Raw genomic sequence first — 17527 nt, 5'->3', positions numbered from 1 at the left:
TATGGGTCATTTATTTTATCTTATTTTATTGTGAAGATCCTGTCCAGGAGGTTACTGTTACATGAGTAAGGTAATGAGTACATTTCCTGTTGAGCATTGCTGCCCCCTCCTTTGTTGTTCTCCCACTATCCCTTCCTTCCCTCCCCTCCCCTACTACCCCCTCCCCTCGAAGTTGTAAAGTTCATTTCCAACATGTCTTGTATCATTGTTACACTGGGTCATCCTGTGTCCTTGTGTCAGCATTTTGTTATTCCATTTCCCTCCCCAAATTAGATAAATGTATATACATTTATCAAAATCAAATACAGTGACAACAGGGATAAACCATAGGGGGAAGAACATACAAAAGAAACAAAAGAAAATCACATAGTCCATTAAAACAAGCACAACAAAGAAAAACCTCTTGTGTCTACGTCTTTGGTTCATTTTACTTAGTTTTATATGGTCATATGTACATAGCTTTTGAGCTGTTCTTCCCATCTGATAAGATTATCCTAAATGTGTACTAATTATTGCAAGTAAGGGAAGCCATGGGACCTATATATCTCTGGTTCTGGGTTGCTCCACTTAATATGATTTTCCAAGTCTTTCCATTTCCTAACAAATGGGGCAATGTCATTCTTTCTGATGGAGGCATAGCATATTAGTACTATTTTTAACCTCTTGAAAAATAAACATTTTGCGTAAAGCAACACTAACTTTGATTCAAATACTCATTCATTCATTCATTTTGGTGGTGGTATGAGAATTTAAACTTAGGAACTGGCATGCTCCAGGCAGACAAATGCCACTTGAGCCATGACCACCACCCTTTGGCTCTAGTTATTTTTTCTTTTTTTTGAGATAGGTTCTCACATTTTGCCCAAGTGATCTGCCCCAGTTCATCATTCTCCTAACTGCATCACAGCTCAAATTACAGACACACGCCACTACACCTACCTTACTTGTTGAGATTGGATCTCACATTTTTCTTTTTTTTTAATATGTTTTTTATTGTAAAAATACTGTACAGAGGGGTTACAGTTACATGAGCAAGGTAATGAGTACATTTCCTATCAATCATTGTTATCTCCTCCTTTGTTTGTCCCCTGCCATCCCTTCCCTACCACTTCTACAACTACACTCATCCCTACCCCCCGCCCCCTGCCCACCTTCAGCCTAAATTGTAAATTGTGGATCCACATTTTTCTAAGCTGTCTTTGGACCACACATCCTTCTAATCTCTGTCCTTAAAGTAGCTGAGATTACAGAGGTGAGCCACTGTGCCTAGTCTCAAAAGCTTCGTTTGCTTTCAATTTCTGTATGCTTTTTATTGTCCCTAAGATGATTCCTTTGATGGGCTTTATTTTTACCCTTGAAGAGGAATGCTTCAAGTTTCTTTCTCTGGTCTCTTTCTTTCTAGTCTTATACCTGAAACACATAAAATGAAAAACAGTCCTGAAGATATCCCTCCAGCAAACAGCTTCCTCTTTCTAACTACCCTTTCTAGTTTAGAAAACTGTGAGCTTTCATCTAGTTTAAAATTGTTTATCTCCCACTTCCTTCACATTTCCAGTTGCCAACTGAGAAAGATTGCTCGCACGCACCTGTCTCTTTCCCCTTTAATTCTGTTACTAAAATATCTGGGAGAGAGCTATTACCTTTCCATATTCTTTTCACTACCTATCACCTCCTTCCTTGTAATAGTAGAGTCAAGTTCATTTCCCTAGGGTAGATTCAAATAAATTGCATTTCCTAAAACCTAAATATCACATTTTTCTGATGTTACTTTCCAAAAACAGCTCAGTTTACCTGTCCATTTCTCATTTTACATTATCCAAGCTAGACTGCATTCTGCTGTCTCAATGCCCTTCTTACGTTGATCTTGGTTCACTCTGTTTCAAAAAGTAGAATTTGTTATTTCTCTTCCTGGACCATCCATTGCGCAAACTTTCCATTTTCTGGTGTATGAAACAGTCTTTTTCTGCTTATGAGCTCTGTAATATTTATTACAGTTTACTCATTCCTATGCCTTTTTTTCACTAGAAAGTCTGAATACATTTTTGAGTGTTTAAAATTATCTTTACGTAGTTGTACAGAAGAGTTGCCATTTAATAAAGCAGTTTATAAAAACAATATCTCTCGATCAATGTCACACCTTTCAACATTCTCTCCTGTCCCTCCCAACCCATCCCTTCTCTCACTCTTCTTAATTTTGTAGGTTATACTTTGGATTTTTGTCTTCATCTCCCTCCCACTTTTTCCTCTTTATTCATCTGCCACTTCCCCTTTGATCCTTTTTTGAGTACCCACTTCCCCCGTGTCTTCTCTTGATCAACTTTGGTTGTGTCTTTTCATTTCTATATCATATTCCCCATAGTATTATGGAATCATCCTGTGGATACAAGTTGGACCTTCTGGATGTGTTTGATATTTGGAGACTTTTATCTTATATTCTGGGGTCTAATAATAGTGGCTGTGAGCATTAAAATAGCAGAGGTCTCAATAATATAAAATGGTTTCATTCTTTTCCTCTGGTTTATGCTTTGTTGTCACTGTATTTGATTTTGGTACCCTGTGTCATGTATATATGTTTGTCTGATTTGGGGAAGGGAAGGGGAAAAACAAATGGTGAGACAAAGGACAAAGGGTAAGCCAATGCACCAGTGATACTCACAAGACACTATGTTGGAAATAAACTTTACAACTTGAAGGGGGGATTTAGGGGGAGAGAAAGTAGAAGAAAAATGAGGGAAGGGGTAATAATGTTCAACAAGAAATATACTCACTACTTTAGGTATGTAACTGTAACCCCTCTGTACATCACCTTGACAATAGAATTAAATAAAAATTGTTTAGGCAGATTTAACTCTGAATACATACTGTGTTCCATAAACTATTCAAAGATCCAGGTTCTTTCTATATTGTCTAGCTTCCACGGTCTTTGCCACAGTTGTGAAGGTGAGCTTTTGCCTTCCAGATAGCAAGAGGAAACATGTGCTGAGCATAAGGAAGCTTTGGGGACATACTTGTTCTGTCCTGCCCTGGAACCTGTGTCCAGTCATATTCTTTGCTATTTTGCTGGTTGGTTTCAGTTATAGGACTGCCTTAACTGTAAAAAGAGGTTTAAAAAAATCTGGTGTTTATTATCGGTGCCTACTTCAAAGCCAAATTTTTGTTTTATGGAAAAGGAAAGACAAAAATGAAAGCATAATTTTGGCAACAGTAAGATGTCAATGTAGGTTTTGCTGCTTTATAACAAATGCACCTCTGTGAAGGAATTGAGGGTTATGAATGTATGAAAGTAGGGCTGTTGGGGGAAGCCTCTGTAGTTTTCCGTTAATTTTATGGCTAATTCTAAAATGTCTAAATGTAAAGCCTGCTAGAAGATTGTAGTCTTTGCCCCCTTTCTCTAGAATAAATTACAATAAATATTGTGGAGCAAATGAATGAAAATAGAATGTGAAAAACTATGTGGAGGTCAAAGGCATTGTTCAAGGGCATTACATGTAGGCATTCTTGTTTTTACTTAGTGAACTTTGGGCTCAGTAATCCTATTATCCTTCATGTAATATTCTGTTTTCTGGGTTAGTGATTATAGATTTATTTGCTTTAGCCAAAGAAATCTCTCTAATTCAGTATCTAATCAAACATGGCTTTACCAGCTTCAGATCTAAATGAATTATTTTAGAGGAGACATCTATTCTGTATTGTATTTCTAAAGCTTGACAATCATTACATTTGCATGAACTTGTAAAATAGCTAGTTTAGCTACTTTCCATACAACTTAAATTCTTATACAAGAGGTACATACTAAGTAATTTATATACATTTCTAAATAATTCTCTGTAATTCTGCACTTTCCCTATGCATCTCTTGCCTGCTTCTGTTGTTAAGCAAGTGTCAGGAAGTTAATTTACCTTTTAATACTGGTCTATTTCTTTAGACTCTACAGAGAATTGACAATTCAATATATAATCATTTTCTCTCATCCCACCCTAACCCTTCTGATCATCCAATAAATTAATCTGAGAAGACTATTTTGTTTATTCACTTAATTTTTAAAGCATCAATTACTTATGGTCTTATTTAAATAACTTATCTTCCTGATAGATTAGGGTACCCCACTAACTAGGAGAAAAGTGGTTTGGAATCAATCAATCTGTATATCTATCATTTATCAGTGATCTATCTACATATCATCTATACATATCATCTATACATATCAGCTATCATCTATACATATCAGCTATCATCTATACATCATTTATCTATTTATCTATCTATCTATCTATCTATCTATCTATCTATCTATCTATTTATCTATCTATTTACCTGTCTATATTGTCTATATACCTGTCTATTACCTGTCTATATTGACCTATGTGTATTTAAGTTCTATGTAGGAACTGAACCAAGAAGAGTCACACATAATTATAGGAGCAATTTATTAGATTGGCTCACACAATCAGAGTCTAAATAGTCTAACAGGAGCCAATCACAGGCTATAGACCTGGGAATACCAGTAACTTCTCAGACCAAGAATCTGGAGCCTCAGAACAAACAGAATCAATAACGCAGCCTCAGGATGAGGCTGAAGGTATGCAGTTCCCTGGTTACTTGCTCTTGGAAGCCCACATTCAAAGCTATAAAATCTGGAGTCTGATGCCCACAGGCAATGCCAGGAGCAAAAATGTACCAGAGGGGCAGAGCATGCATACTTCTGGTAACTTTTTCTTTTCCCATGTTTTGTTCCATATGAGCCACCAGCCTATTAGATGGCACCACCAATTCCCCTTATTGCCCACCCAGTTTTGGAACCTTATGAAAACCATATCCTGAAATATCCACTCTCCCAGATACAACCAGAATACACTCTTATCAATCTTCTAGACATTCCTCAATACAGTTAACGTGACACCCATAAAATACCATCAGAATTTAAATGTGTGCGTATGTATAAGTACCTAGCTTTCTTGCATAGAAATCTTTTTCTTTCTTTTTCTTATTTTCTTGATCCCATTTATGGGTCATTTATTTTATCTTATTTTATTGTGAAGATCCTGTCCAGGAGGTTACTGTTACATGAGTAAGGTAATGAGTACATTTCCTGTTGAGCATTGCTGCCCCCTCCTTTGTTGTTCTCCCACTATCCCTTCCTTCCCTCCCCTCCCCTACTACCCCCTCCCCTCGAAGTTGTAAAGTTCATTTCCAACATGTCTTGTATCATTGTTACACTGGGTCATCCTGTGTCCTTGTGTCAGCATTTTGTTATTCCATTTCCCTCCCCAAATTAGATAAATGTATATACATTTATCAAAATCAAATACAGTGACAACAGGGATAAACCATAGGGGGAAGAACATACAAAAGAAACAAAAGAAAATCACATAGTCCATTAAAACAAGCACAACAAAGAAAAACCTCTTGTGTCTACGTCTTTGGTTCATTTTACTTAGTTTTATATGGTCATATGTACATAGCTTTTGAGCTGTTCTTCCCATCTGATAAGATTATCCTAAATGTGTACTAATTATTGCAAGTAAGGGAAGCCATGGGACCTATATATCTCTGGTTCTGGGTTGCTCCACTTAATATGATTTTCCAAGTCTTTCCATTTCCTAACAAATGGAACAATGTCATTTTTTCTGATGGACACATAGAATTCACGTGTGTGTGTGTGTGTGTGTGTGTGTGTGTCACAGTAGCTAGCATATATTTCTATAAATATCTATCTTGAACCTAAATAAATCACTGAAAAATAACTTAATGGAGGCTCTGGCTATAAGGTAACAAACAACTATGCAAAAGTGTATTCTATGTCCTTTGCCATGCAGAAGCTCTGCAGTTTCATGCAATCCCATTTGTCCAACCTTTCTTTGAGTTGTTGTGTTTCTGGGTCTCTATTAAGAAAATTTTGGCCTGTGCCAAGGAGACCTAGGGTTTCTACTATTCCATCCTGTAATGTTTTCAGAGTGTCTGCTTTGACTCTGAGGTCTTTCATCCATTTGGAGTTGATTCTGGTACAGGGTGATATATAAGGATCTAGCTTTAGTTTTCTATAAGTAGTTAACCAATTTTGCCAACACCATTTACTAAAGAGGCTATCTTTTTTCCATTCTATATTTTTATTTACTTCCCTTATCGAAGATTAGATGGCTATAGGACTGTAGGTTCATTTCTGGGTTTTCAATTCTATTCCATTGGTCCTGAAATCTGTTCTTGTGCCAGTACCCAGCTATTTTGTTTACTATGGCTTTGTAGTAGAGTTTGAAATTTGGTATTGCATGAAATAGCAGAGCTTCTGCATGGCAAACGCTATAGCTAGCAAGATCAATAGAAAGCCCACAGATTGGGAGAAGATCTTCACTAGCCATACAACGGACAAGGGTCTCATATCTAAAATATACTTCGAACTCAAAAAATTAAATATCCCAACAACAAATCCTCCAAGAAACAACTGCCCAATAACTAAGTGGGCTAAAAACTTAAAGAGAAACTTCTCTGAAGAGGAAAGGATGGCCAATAGACACATGAAGAAATACTCAACCTCCCTAGCCACAAAAGAAATGCAAATCAAAACAACATTGAGATACCACCTCACCCCAGTTAGAATGGCTAGAATCAAGAACTCTAATAACAACAGATGCTGGAGGGGATGTGGACAGAAGGGAACCTTACTGCATTGTTAGTGGGAGTGTAAACTTGTTCAGCCACTTTGGAAAGCAATATGGAGGTTCCTCAAAAGACTCCACATAGAGCTCCCCTTTGACCCAGCAATCCCATTTTTGGGCATATCCACAAATGATCACAAACAAGACCATACTAAAGCTACCAGCGCAACTATGTTTATTGCAGCATTATTTTCCATAGCTAGGATATGGAACCAACCCAGATGCCCCTCAGTAGATGGATGGATCAAAAAAATGTGGTCTATATACACAATGGAATTCTATGCCTCCATCAGAAAGAATGCCATTGCCCCATTTGTTAGTAAATGGAAAGATTTGGAAAAAAATTATATTAAGTGAAGTAAGCCAGGCCCAAAGAAACATAGACCCCATTGTTTCCCTTATTTGCAATAACTAGTATATGTCTGAGACAAGCAGAAAAGGTCAGATAAGTCGATGTTAGGTGAAATGAGCCCCAGGATAAGGACTTAAATGGTTTTTCTTTCTTGCGATTGTTTCTAACATATTTGTAAGATGATTTCTTTGTTGCTTTGCATGTCCCTCTTCTATGGTATAACCCCTGCTTTCATTTGATGTTGGTATAATTTGTGGAGGGGAAGGGGAAAAACAAATCATTTAAATAGGGATACAGGTGGACCCATTGCAACAATGAGATGTACAAGTCGTTATGTTGAAAAAGGAACTTTACAACTTAGGCCAGGGCGGGGGGATATGTGTGGGACAACTTTGGGGGTGGGGAGTAAGGGAGGGGGAGATGGAAAGGGATAGAAAGAGGAAACAAAGGAGGAGGTAACAATGCTTGATAAGAAATGTATTCATTATCTTGCCCATGTAGTTGTAACTCCTCTGTACAGTATTTTCATAATAATAAAAAAGTGTATTCTTGTATGGCAAACTAGGCCTTTCTTCCATAGGCACATTTAAGACTAAGACTTTAATGAGATAAGAGGATGCATGGTATCATTATGTCCCTACATAGTCTGGTAGCAGTGCTAAATGTGTATAACAGTGTCCTGATTCTCAGGCTAGCACCTAGAAAATAAATCTTTGCTGTGCAATCAACATCAATTGCCATTATTTTCATCTGTAGAGGTCTTTCTGTAAACAGATTGTGTATTAGCCATGTTTAGCATGGTGATAATTTCCCCAGGAAAAGAAAGTGAACATATGTTTAAATCTTAGGAAAATGAGGCCCAGGAAAAAAAACTACCTTGCAGGGGGCAGGAGGATAGAGTAATATATCTTCTCTGACTTTTTTTTCTGGAGATCAAAGCTCTAAGTGGTACTTTTCGTGAGAGTTGAAACATGGAGTTGAAGGCAAGTGTGTCTTGCTGTGATTTTACTTCAGTCTGAGCTGTATCCAGCTCCATGGTGATGTACCCAAGGCAGGTGAATGCCATCTGGATATTATCTTCACTGTCCAGCTGTCTGACTGCAAAATTCAGCCATGGGGTCAGTCAGAATGTTCTCTTGGTGATGTCACTGAGTTTGAGATGGAGGATGGTGGTCTTCCCCATCAAGGTCTTTATCTAGATTTCTTGGTTGGATATTGGTTTAAGAGAAAAAAAAAGACACTGAGGAATATGGTGGAGTGTGTGTGTGTGTGTGTGTGTGTGTGTATGTTTGTGTATGTGTGTGTGCGTGCCTGTCCTGGAACTTGAATTCAGGGCCTGGGCATTTTCCTTGAGATTTTTGCTCAAAGCTAGCACTCTACCACTTAAAACACAGCTCCACCTTTTTGGTGAATAATTGGAGAAAAGGTCTCACAAACTTTCCTTTTCAGGTTGGCTTTGAATTCCAATTCTCAGATCTCAGCCTTCTGAGTAGCTAAGGTGACAGGTGTGTGAGCCATCAGCACCCAGCACATGACTGTTTTAAATGATCACAGTAGCTGTAGAGGTCGGTGCTACAGTATCTACATTCTGCAGAGAATGTAAATGAGACTCAGCGAGACTAAATTCAACCCCATGGTATTAAAATCTATAGAGTATATCTCCCAGACTAGTATTATATCCATAATATATTATTTCCTAAATCTGTCTGTGGGAGAGAAACACTCTGGAGGTGAGAGAGGCCCCAGAGAGAGTTGCCCCTTTTACAGGCTGAAGTCTGCATCCTCAACTTGATGTTTCAGGTCCTATTTCCTTGTTAAGGCCAAGGTATCCCTTGCTGAGGAGGGAGTTGAGTAACATCCTTGGGACATCATAACAAAGGAGTTACAGCAGCAGCAGCCATAGCAGGTGGGGCCCCAGTGAAACTGAACTCAAAATCAACAGAAGGCACAAAGCTCACTGTGCAGCCAAGGGGATGGTTTGCCAACCAGTTCCCATTCATATAGGAAATACTCACAGGGTTTCAGCCAGCTGATTCTGGGACCAGGACAAGAAGGGGACAATGTCTTTCTGATAAACTGGGATTGCCAGGTATATGGATACACACATCCCAGAGGACAAAGTTGACTGGGCCCTAGGGGTCAGAGTAATTAAAGAAAAAGAACAAAGCCAATGTTGCTCACCCATGAGAACCCAATCTGATGAAGCTAAAACTAGAGTTTAACTAGAGTTGAGCAGAACCAACATTTCTTTTTTCCTTAAAACAGAGTCTGATTTGGTAGCCCAAGCTGGTCTCAGACTTGCAGTTCTCCATCTTCAGCCTCCTGAGTGAGGAGATCACAGCCATAGACAACCATATCAAAATGACTGATAGAATCCTCTCCTAGGCTGCTGGTATGTTTTCTAGATGAAACTAAAAGGGAGTCACATTTCTTGGTGTTTTTCTTGTGTGCTACCATATATAAAGCAGCTCCTCAGCCTCTTTCTCTTCCTTCAAGATTTTTTTTAACTTAGGCCCTCCTAGGGTTAATTTTTCCATCTGCAAACCTGACCAGCCCTGAGAGAGGAGTGAAAGGGTGTGCTTTGTACAAACCCAGAACTGTTTGAAACAAACATCAAGGATGGATCACAGCATAAAATTAAACATTTATGATGACTCAGAGGTTTGAAATGGAATAGGCATCCTGATTGTATAGTGATAGGAAGGATGCCTTATACTCAAAAACCTGGGATCCCAGATTTAAAGATGCACTTTCAAATTATTAGTTTTGTACCTCGGCAATACTTTATGACTTAGTTCTCTGACTGGGAAGTAATGCTCTTCAGCAAGGTCTTCAAATTCTTTGATATTGACTTCTTTATTTTCTTCAATGTTCTATTGATCAATTGATATACTTGAGCTTTTGTCCTCTTTGAAAAGAGTTATTATGAATCCATTTTAAACTCCTAAATGGGTAAAATCAATTTCCCAATTGCCTGAGAATAAATATCAAATTCCTATCTTCCAAGAGCCATAAGCAAATAAACATCCCTGCACTAATGAAATAATCTCTTTTGAGTATTATTGCAGGGAGGAGGAGAAAGTTCTCTCTTATTTGTCAAAGTAAAGGCCATGTTCTGATAATCTGTCAAATCTTTATGTCCACCAGTACCCAAATTTCAGAGGTGATTGTCAAACTTCACTGATATAAATTGTTTTTATTGGGAATTGATAATAATATACCACAAATATCTATATTTTCATGTCATTAATTTATTCAATGGCTTTGGAATATTTAAAATGTGATTTGCACTGTGAAGATACAAACAAGGAGTTACAGCTCCTCTTTCAATGTTCTTGTATGTGTCAGTACTGGAACTGGAAATCAGGGACACACACTCATGGCATGTTGGTTTATGGCATATCACCACCCTAGATTTTTGTTGACTAATTGGAGATGAAGTTTCCTGGACTTTTCTGCCCAACTTGGTTTTAAACCATGACCCACTGAGTAGCAACTGTGGGCCACCATTGTCAATCCCACTATTTAAAAAAAAATACAGTTGGCTAGACTCCAGGAAATTATAGAGGAAAGTGTTCCAGGGTCATGATATTGAACAATAAATAATGAGAATCAGTGTGTCAGTGGTGTATTAATCAGCTCCTCATCACTATAATAAATGCTTGAGACAAACAGCTTATAAAAATAAGAGGATAATTTCACAATTTTGTAGGTTTTGGTCCATGATTAGTTGGACCCAACAATTTCAGCCTTTGGAGGGAAATTATGACCCATAAGACAGCAAAATTTCTTACCTTATGAGAAGAAGAAAAGGGACAGGATTTTATTCTCTCCCTCAAAGGTATACCTCCAATGACCACGACACCAACTAAGCCCGACAAATTGAAGGCTGCAGTGCCAGGGCTTTGGGATCAAGCCTTTAACACATTACCTCTAGGAGACATGTAAGATCTACACTGCAGCAAAAAGGAGATATAAAAGGGATATGATTTGAACATAAGAAAAAACAGAAAAACTAGAAAGGTAGTCCAGTCAGCTGAGACTGATTTCAGAATCTGAAGTCAGAAAATTCCAGTACAGTAGGAATAAACAATTAGACTAAGGGGAGAAAAAGCATGGAAACCATGTAGGAATTAGCGATCATGAGAGATGTTATGAATATATATATGTAATAATAGTCATTAACATGTGTTAAGTGCTGTGTGCTATGCATTTCTAATCTTAGTTTTGATCTTAAACTATTCATTAACATAATCATCTTGATGTCTGTTTCATGAATTCACTATAATTGCCACTAATTTATTGATGAGATAAAATAGTGGTTGGAGTTATTTTATAGATCAAGGAAGCCTCGAAACAGGAAAATAATATGATGAAAGGTGTGTGTAGTTGATAGAAAGGCTGGAGGTGCTCTCCAATGGAGAGGGCAGAATACTGTAAACAAGAACAGAGAATGAAGAAAACAGGCTCCGTGTATCCATCTAAAGCCTGGGAAGATGGGAAAGGAGAATGTTCCTCAAACATGCCGTGGTCAGTGCTTGACTATAACGTCTACCATGTGTGTACATTGTGTGCTCTGGCTTGCTTCTGCTCTCCTTGCCTGGCTGCTGCCCCATGAAGCCAGAGCAGGGCCATAAGAACTACTGCTCTGCTCCCCAGTAGCCATTTCATCTCCCCAGAAAGCAAGAACACATTCAAAGGGGAAGTCCAAAGCCTAACGTGCAGAGAATCCAACCAGGTGGACAGCCTGAACCTGGAGAAATCTAAGAAGAAATGAGGGGTACGTCCAGAGCTACAGGTTTGGAACAAATGCTGAGCGTGGTGAGACAGACCTATAGGTCAGGCTCCCCTTTTCCTTGTGCCCTGGTGACACTTCTGAGATTGTCCATAACTAGCAGCAACCCAAAGAAAGTCCGGGTCCCAAAGAACTGGCCCATGAAGGGAAGGCATTTGTCTGACCCTCCCCTGGTTGGGAGCTCCTCTGGGTGCAAGTGATGGTGTAGCATTGGGGGAGAGATGTTGAGGGAGAATGTGCTGGCTGGCATTAGGGTGGCTAGGCCAGGGGTCCCTGGAACCGGTGGATGACCTCACAGTTCACTCTGAAGCACTCGTTTGCTTCCAACTCCAACAGCAATTCCAGTGTTCACTCTTCTTCCTCCATAGGAGAATGGCACAGACATCCCCAACTCCTGGTGGGAACAGGTGCTGCAGATGGATATCCAACCAGGCAGGCTCGCCAAGGTCAGTGCATAGCACTGTGACTGACTCTGATGGGCAAGGCCAAAACCAGACAGCTCTGCTCTGGCTGCTTGGGCAGAGTACTGCCTCTTCTGGCACCTGCTGGGCAACCCAGCGCCTCAAGGGGGCATACATGGCCGTGGCTGCCCGCCGTAGCTTTGTGGTCCCTGCTGATAAGCACCGACCTTGGCAGGGCACACAGAGCCTGGCTGTCCAGGAAAGGAGAATGCAACTGGGTAGCTGGTGCAAGACAATCAGGGCTGACAATGGAGAGTGGACAATGAACAGAGTTTGAAGGATTGCAGGGATTTGGGGACTGAAAACTCAAGAGTCTAGGCTCTGATCACGGACACACCTGGGTACTCCACCAGGTTTCTAGGAGCTAAAGTTCAGTCACCATTGACTGCAGATGACATATCTTTTCATGGTGAGGAAATAGGTTTTGTCCAAGGTCCCAGCAAATCAGGAGCAGGCCAGGGTGATTGTGAAGAAACATAAGCCCCAAACTGAGTATCAATGGTCAGCAAATAACTCATGCAATGCCTGCTTGATACATAAATTGAATAGACATTACTTCCAGAGCAGTGAAGGCCTACAGAAGGCTACAACCATTGAATTCACCTAAGTCACAGGGTCAACGGCACACTGCATACCAAGCTCCTGCTATATATGGCTCTTAGTCTACAGCAGAAACCTGGCCTGAGATAAAACTTAGGGACAAAACATCCCAGGAAGCTCCAGAGTAGAGAGCATAAGACATAGACACAAGCAGATCCTGGGAGGTTCATACGCCTGTTCACCTTAGGCCATCCCCTTATGCGGAGTCCTGCAGCAAATGCTGTTCAACCTTGGGAAGGAGGGCTTTCTCTGCAGTAATTTAATAATATGTGGAAAAGCCAACTGGTGGCTTGGTCCAAGATGAAATTACTCTGGCAGATTTCCTTGTACTAGTGTCATTAGACCTGGGTTGTGGTTTGTGTTGCAGTTTGCCCTGGGTGCTCACCCAAGATGGTACAACCTTCAAGGGAAAAAGACTATATCTTGGTCTCCATTAAGATTGGCAGATGTGCGCTTGTCAGCCAAGGGTTAGTGGCTAGGTCCCATGTGCACCTTACTGAGCTCCTTTTTACCCCAGGCTCCACTGGAGAAGAAAGGGCAAGGATTCCTGCTGCTAGGTTCACCCAAAAGCTATGCGGAAGACCTTCCTGAGCATGGTTTCAGAGAAAAGGTGTAAGAAATCTTTAGCATTCAGAAGGTGGGTCAGATTGATGATGACTTGTAGCCTCCACATATTATCTTATTAGCTGGGATTGGTGATGTGGAGATTATGGTTTGAGACTACCTCAGGGAAAGGATTTATGAAAGTCCATCTTAATCAATGGCTGCTTCAATTGTTCATAGCTGTTCTCTCTAGTGATATGGGAAAACATGAGTAAGGGAATCGCAGTCCAGGTTTCAAAAATATCTAGTGCAAAGGCAAAACAGTATCTCAAAAATAAGCAACGTACTAAGGGGTGAAGGGTGTGGTTCATTCCTCAGTACTACCAAATTTTAAAAACGGATGCAGATAACACAGTAGGGTGTAACCCTACATATATAAAAATCTGATAAGGTTTTCACTTTCTCCAGTACTGTTTTTGCAGAGGAAAAAAAATACTGAAGAGAAACTGTGTATAAACAATGTGGGAAAGGTTTCTAGTCTAGTTCAAACATCTGAAAGAACTGCATGGAATGTCTATGGACTAGAACAATGAAGCCATATGATTGTATTCACCAACATGAACCAATTCACATAATGAACGTAACGCTAAATACACAACATGGGAAAATTTGAACATCAGTAGACCCTTGACAGCGAACTGAATTCTCATCAAGGAAATGTATGTGTTGATGGTTGTGTTTAGTTCAGTGTAACCCACAAGTACACACGAAGATAGTATTGAGAGAAATATGGAGTAAGAGAGATAGACAAAAGTGTTCACTTAGTTCACAAGTGCAAATGCAAATGCACAATCTGTCATGTAGAGGACAGTGGAAAGCTCTTGAAGACTAAATTATACTGGATGCATCCATAAGAACATTAGTGTGCATTTGTGTGCCCAAGGAAAGAGAAAGGCTCCAATCAAAGTCTCAGTGATGGAAAGGGGGCTAGACATGTAGCTCTGGGGAGAATGCCTCCTGGAAGTTTGAAGCTTTGAGTAGCACCTAATGGATAACAAAATATGTGAGTTATGTGTATCTACTTTTACCCTTGAACATAAATTTTAACATTTTTGTGATGGTGCTTGCCTATAGTCCCAGATGTATGTGTAAGTTCAACAGGGGAACCACTCTAACACATGAAGAAGAGTTGGAATCTTTTTCAAAAACTAGTTCAATTAGGCAGGTGCTGGTGGTTTTTGCTTGTAATACTAGCTACTGAGGAGGTTGAGACCTGTGGATTGTGGTTCAAAGCCAGACCTGGCAGAAAAGTTCATGAGACTTACATCCATCAAAAAAAGTTGTAGAGTGCTAGCCTTGAGCAAAAAGCTCAGGGACCATGTCCAGGCTCTGAGTTTAAGCCCCAGGATTAGCACCAAAAAGAAAAAAAACTCAATTTAAAAAAAACACACAATGCTTGATAAGAATTGTACTCATTACATTGTTCATGTAACTGTAACCCCTCTGTACAGTATTTTCACAATAAAATACTCATAAAAAACACTTGTGAATTAAAGACAAGTAATATAATTCTCTAAGATTCCTGAAGACATTTGTGTTTGTGTATGTCTGAAGTCAGTTAATAGGGTGTCTATATTTATTGACAACTTAGTTGGTTTCTTTGGTTGAAATCAGACACATGTGAAGTGTTATAGTTGGATTGAACTTGACATACTTTGTATACAATTCTTAATACACTATTGGAAATAAATGCTTATTGTTGTTTTCTAATTAGGCTTACATTGCTAGCTCTTTCCATCTTGTATATTTTGGCATTTTTTCTGGGACAAGTGACATTTGTTACACATTTATTATTTAACATTTTTATTTCATAGTTTGAAATAATCCATTTGCGTATTTGTCCTCTTTCAACATGTATTTCAACATTATTCAATCTGTCTTTTACTTTTTCTCAACCTCAGGCTTATTTCCAATTAATAGTCTCTTTGTAAATTAATATTGTGTTCGCTCAGATATATATTTATGTTAAGACACGGCCATATACATATATATATATATATATGTACACATGTCCCTGAATATATGTCTTTTAGTTAGAGCGCATAAATGAGTGAAAATGAATTCTGTGCTTTAGATTACAATCTAAACACTTCCTTGGACAAATAGTAACATCACTTAGCAAACTATAACACATAATGCACATTCCCAAGCATAGAAGATAATGAGTTCAGAGTAGATATGACTCAAAACATGGAGACAATATATGTAATCACTTAAACAGTATCAACATGCACTCCAGTATTTAGTAATAAGAGGTTATTACTATGTCTTGTATGTAGTTTTTTTCTCTCTTTAATTTCTCTCCATTTTTGATGCCATGTGTTTTGTACAAAAGATTGTTCGATATGTGGAAGGGAAAAGGAATCCCAGAAAGAGCAGGACAAAGGAGGAACCAATGCAGCATTGATACTCACTTGACACTATATGGTTTAAGAACCTTACAACTTGGGAGAGGGGAAATAGGGAGGGGTAAGTGGGAGATAATGAGGGATTAAAAACAAATGTACTCATTACTCCTCCCTCATCACTTTTCAATAAAAATGCCATTCAATGAATTTTCATCTATTTTCAGACTAAATCAACCATTTGTGGAGGTTGGAACTGAATCAACATCTTAGGAGAATTGAGCAATGGAAAGAGTATAGGTAGACAACTTCCATTCTTTGCTTCTGTTAATGATTGGGAAGAATTTAGGTTGATTCACAGTTTCATAGAGTTCAACCCCTGGTCACCTGGCATCACACACTTACTAAGAGGATACAGCGAGGAGAAATGTTCACCTCATAGTAGACAGGACTGAGAGACAGAATGAATGAGGAAAGAGTGAGTGAGCAAAGGATAGAGAATAAGATTCAATAGACAAGGAGAGAGTGTGAGAGGGAGAATAATAGAAAATAAAATAGAGAGAATATAGGAGAGAATAAGGTAGACAGAAATAAAACAGTGAAAGCAAAGAGAGAGAAAAAGAAGAGAGAAAAGAAGATAGAATGAGAGAATGAGAGAGAGAAGGGAGAGAGAGATAGGACAATGTAGAGAGAATAAGACAGAGAGGAGAAAGGAGAGATTCGAGGAAAAGGTAGCCCCAAAGACCTACTCCCAGTGATCTAGAAGGTTCCCAGAAGCTCATCAAATAGCACAGCACCCTAAGGACAAGTGTTTATATCATACCTCTGGTTAAAAATTTCATTTTGAAAACAGAAGTAGATAGGGGGGGTTGTAGGAGGGAAAGATTGATGATCAATTGCAGGCTTATTGATGATAGAGGACTCTATGGGGCAGGAGCATAAATATAATTAAAAACATTTGCAATACATATCAAAATACTTAGGTATTTGCAGGTATTCACATATACACTGAGGAAAGAGGAAGGGAAAGGGGATGCATATATTGATATGCTAATTTACCTCAGTTAAACTTTTTGTCAATAAAGTAGCTCTGTGCATCTTTTTTTGTAGGTTTCTTATTTTTATACTTTTTTATTGTAAAAATACTGTACAGAAGGTTTACAGTTACACGAGCAAGGTAATGAGTACATTTCCTATGGAGCACTGTTACCTCCTCCTTTGCTTTTCCCCTACCATTCCTTCCCTTCCACCTCCACAACAACACTCCCCCATTCCCCCACCTAAATTGTAAAGTTTGCTTTTCAACATAGTGTCTTGTACATCTCATTGTTACAATGGATCAACCTGTATCCCTATTTAAGCATTTTTTGCCTTCCCCTTCCCAAATTAGAGAAGTAGATACACAAGATGCAGGGCACCGGAATCAGATACAGTGAAAACAGGGGTTATACTGTGGGGGAGGAACATACAAAGAAACAAAAAAAACACATGATACATTATAAATACATTAGAAACAATAGCAAAAAAAAGAAAAACACACATGTGTCCCTATCTTGGGGTTCATTTTGCTTGACATCATCTTATCTGGTCATATGTACATAGCTTTTTTCCTAGACTGATACTAGTTATTGCAAATAAGGGAAACCATGGGACCTATGTTTCTTTGGGCCTGGCTTACTTCACTTAATATAATTTTTTCCAAGTCTTTCCATTTCCTA

Source organism: Dipodomys ordii, unplaced genomic scaffold, assembly GCF_000151885.1.
Source record: "Dipodomys ordii isolate 6190 unplaced genomic scaffold, Dord_2.0 Scaffold25, whole genome shotgun sequence".
Classification (NCBI taxonomy): Eukaryota; Metazoa; Chordata; class Mammalia; order Rodentia; family Heteromyidae; genus Dipodomys; species Dipodomys ordii.
This window is presented reverse-complemented; position numbering follows the sequence as displayed.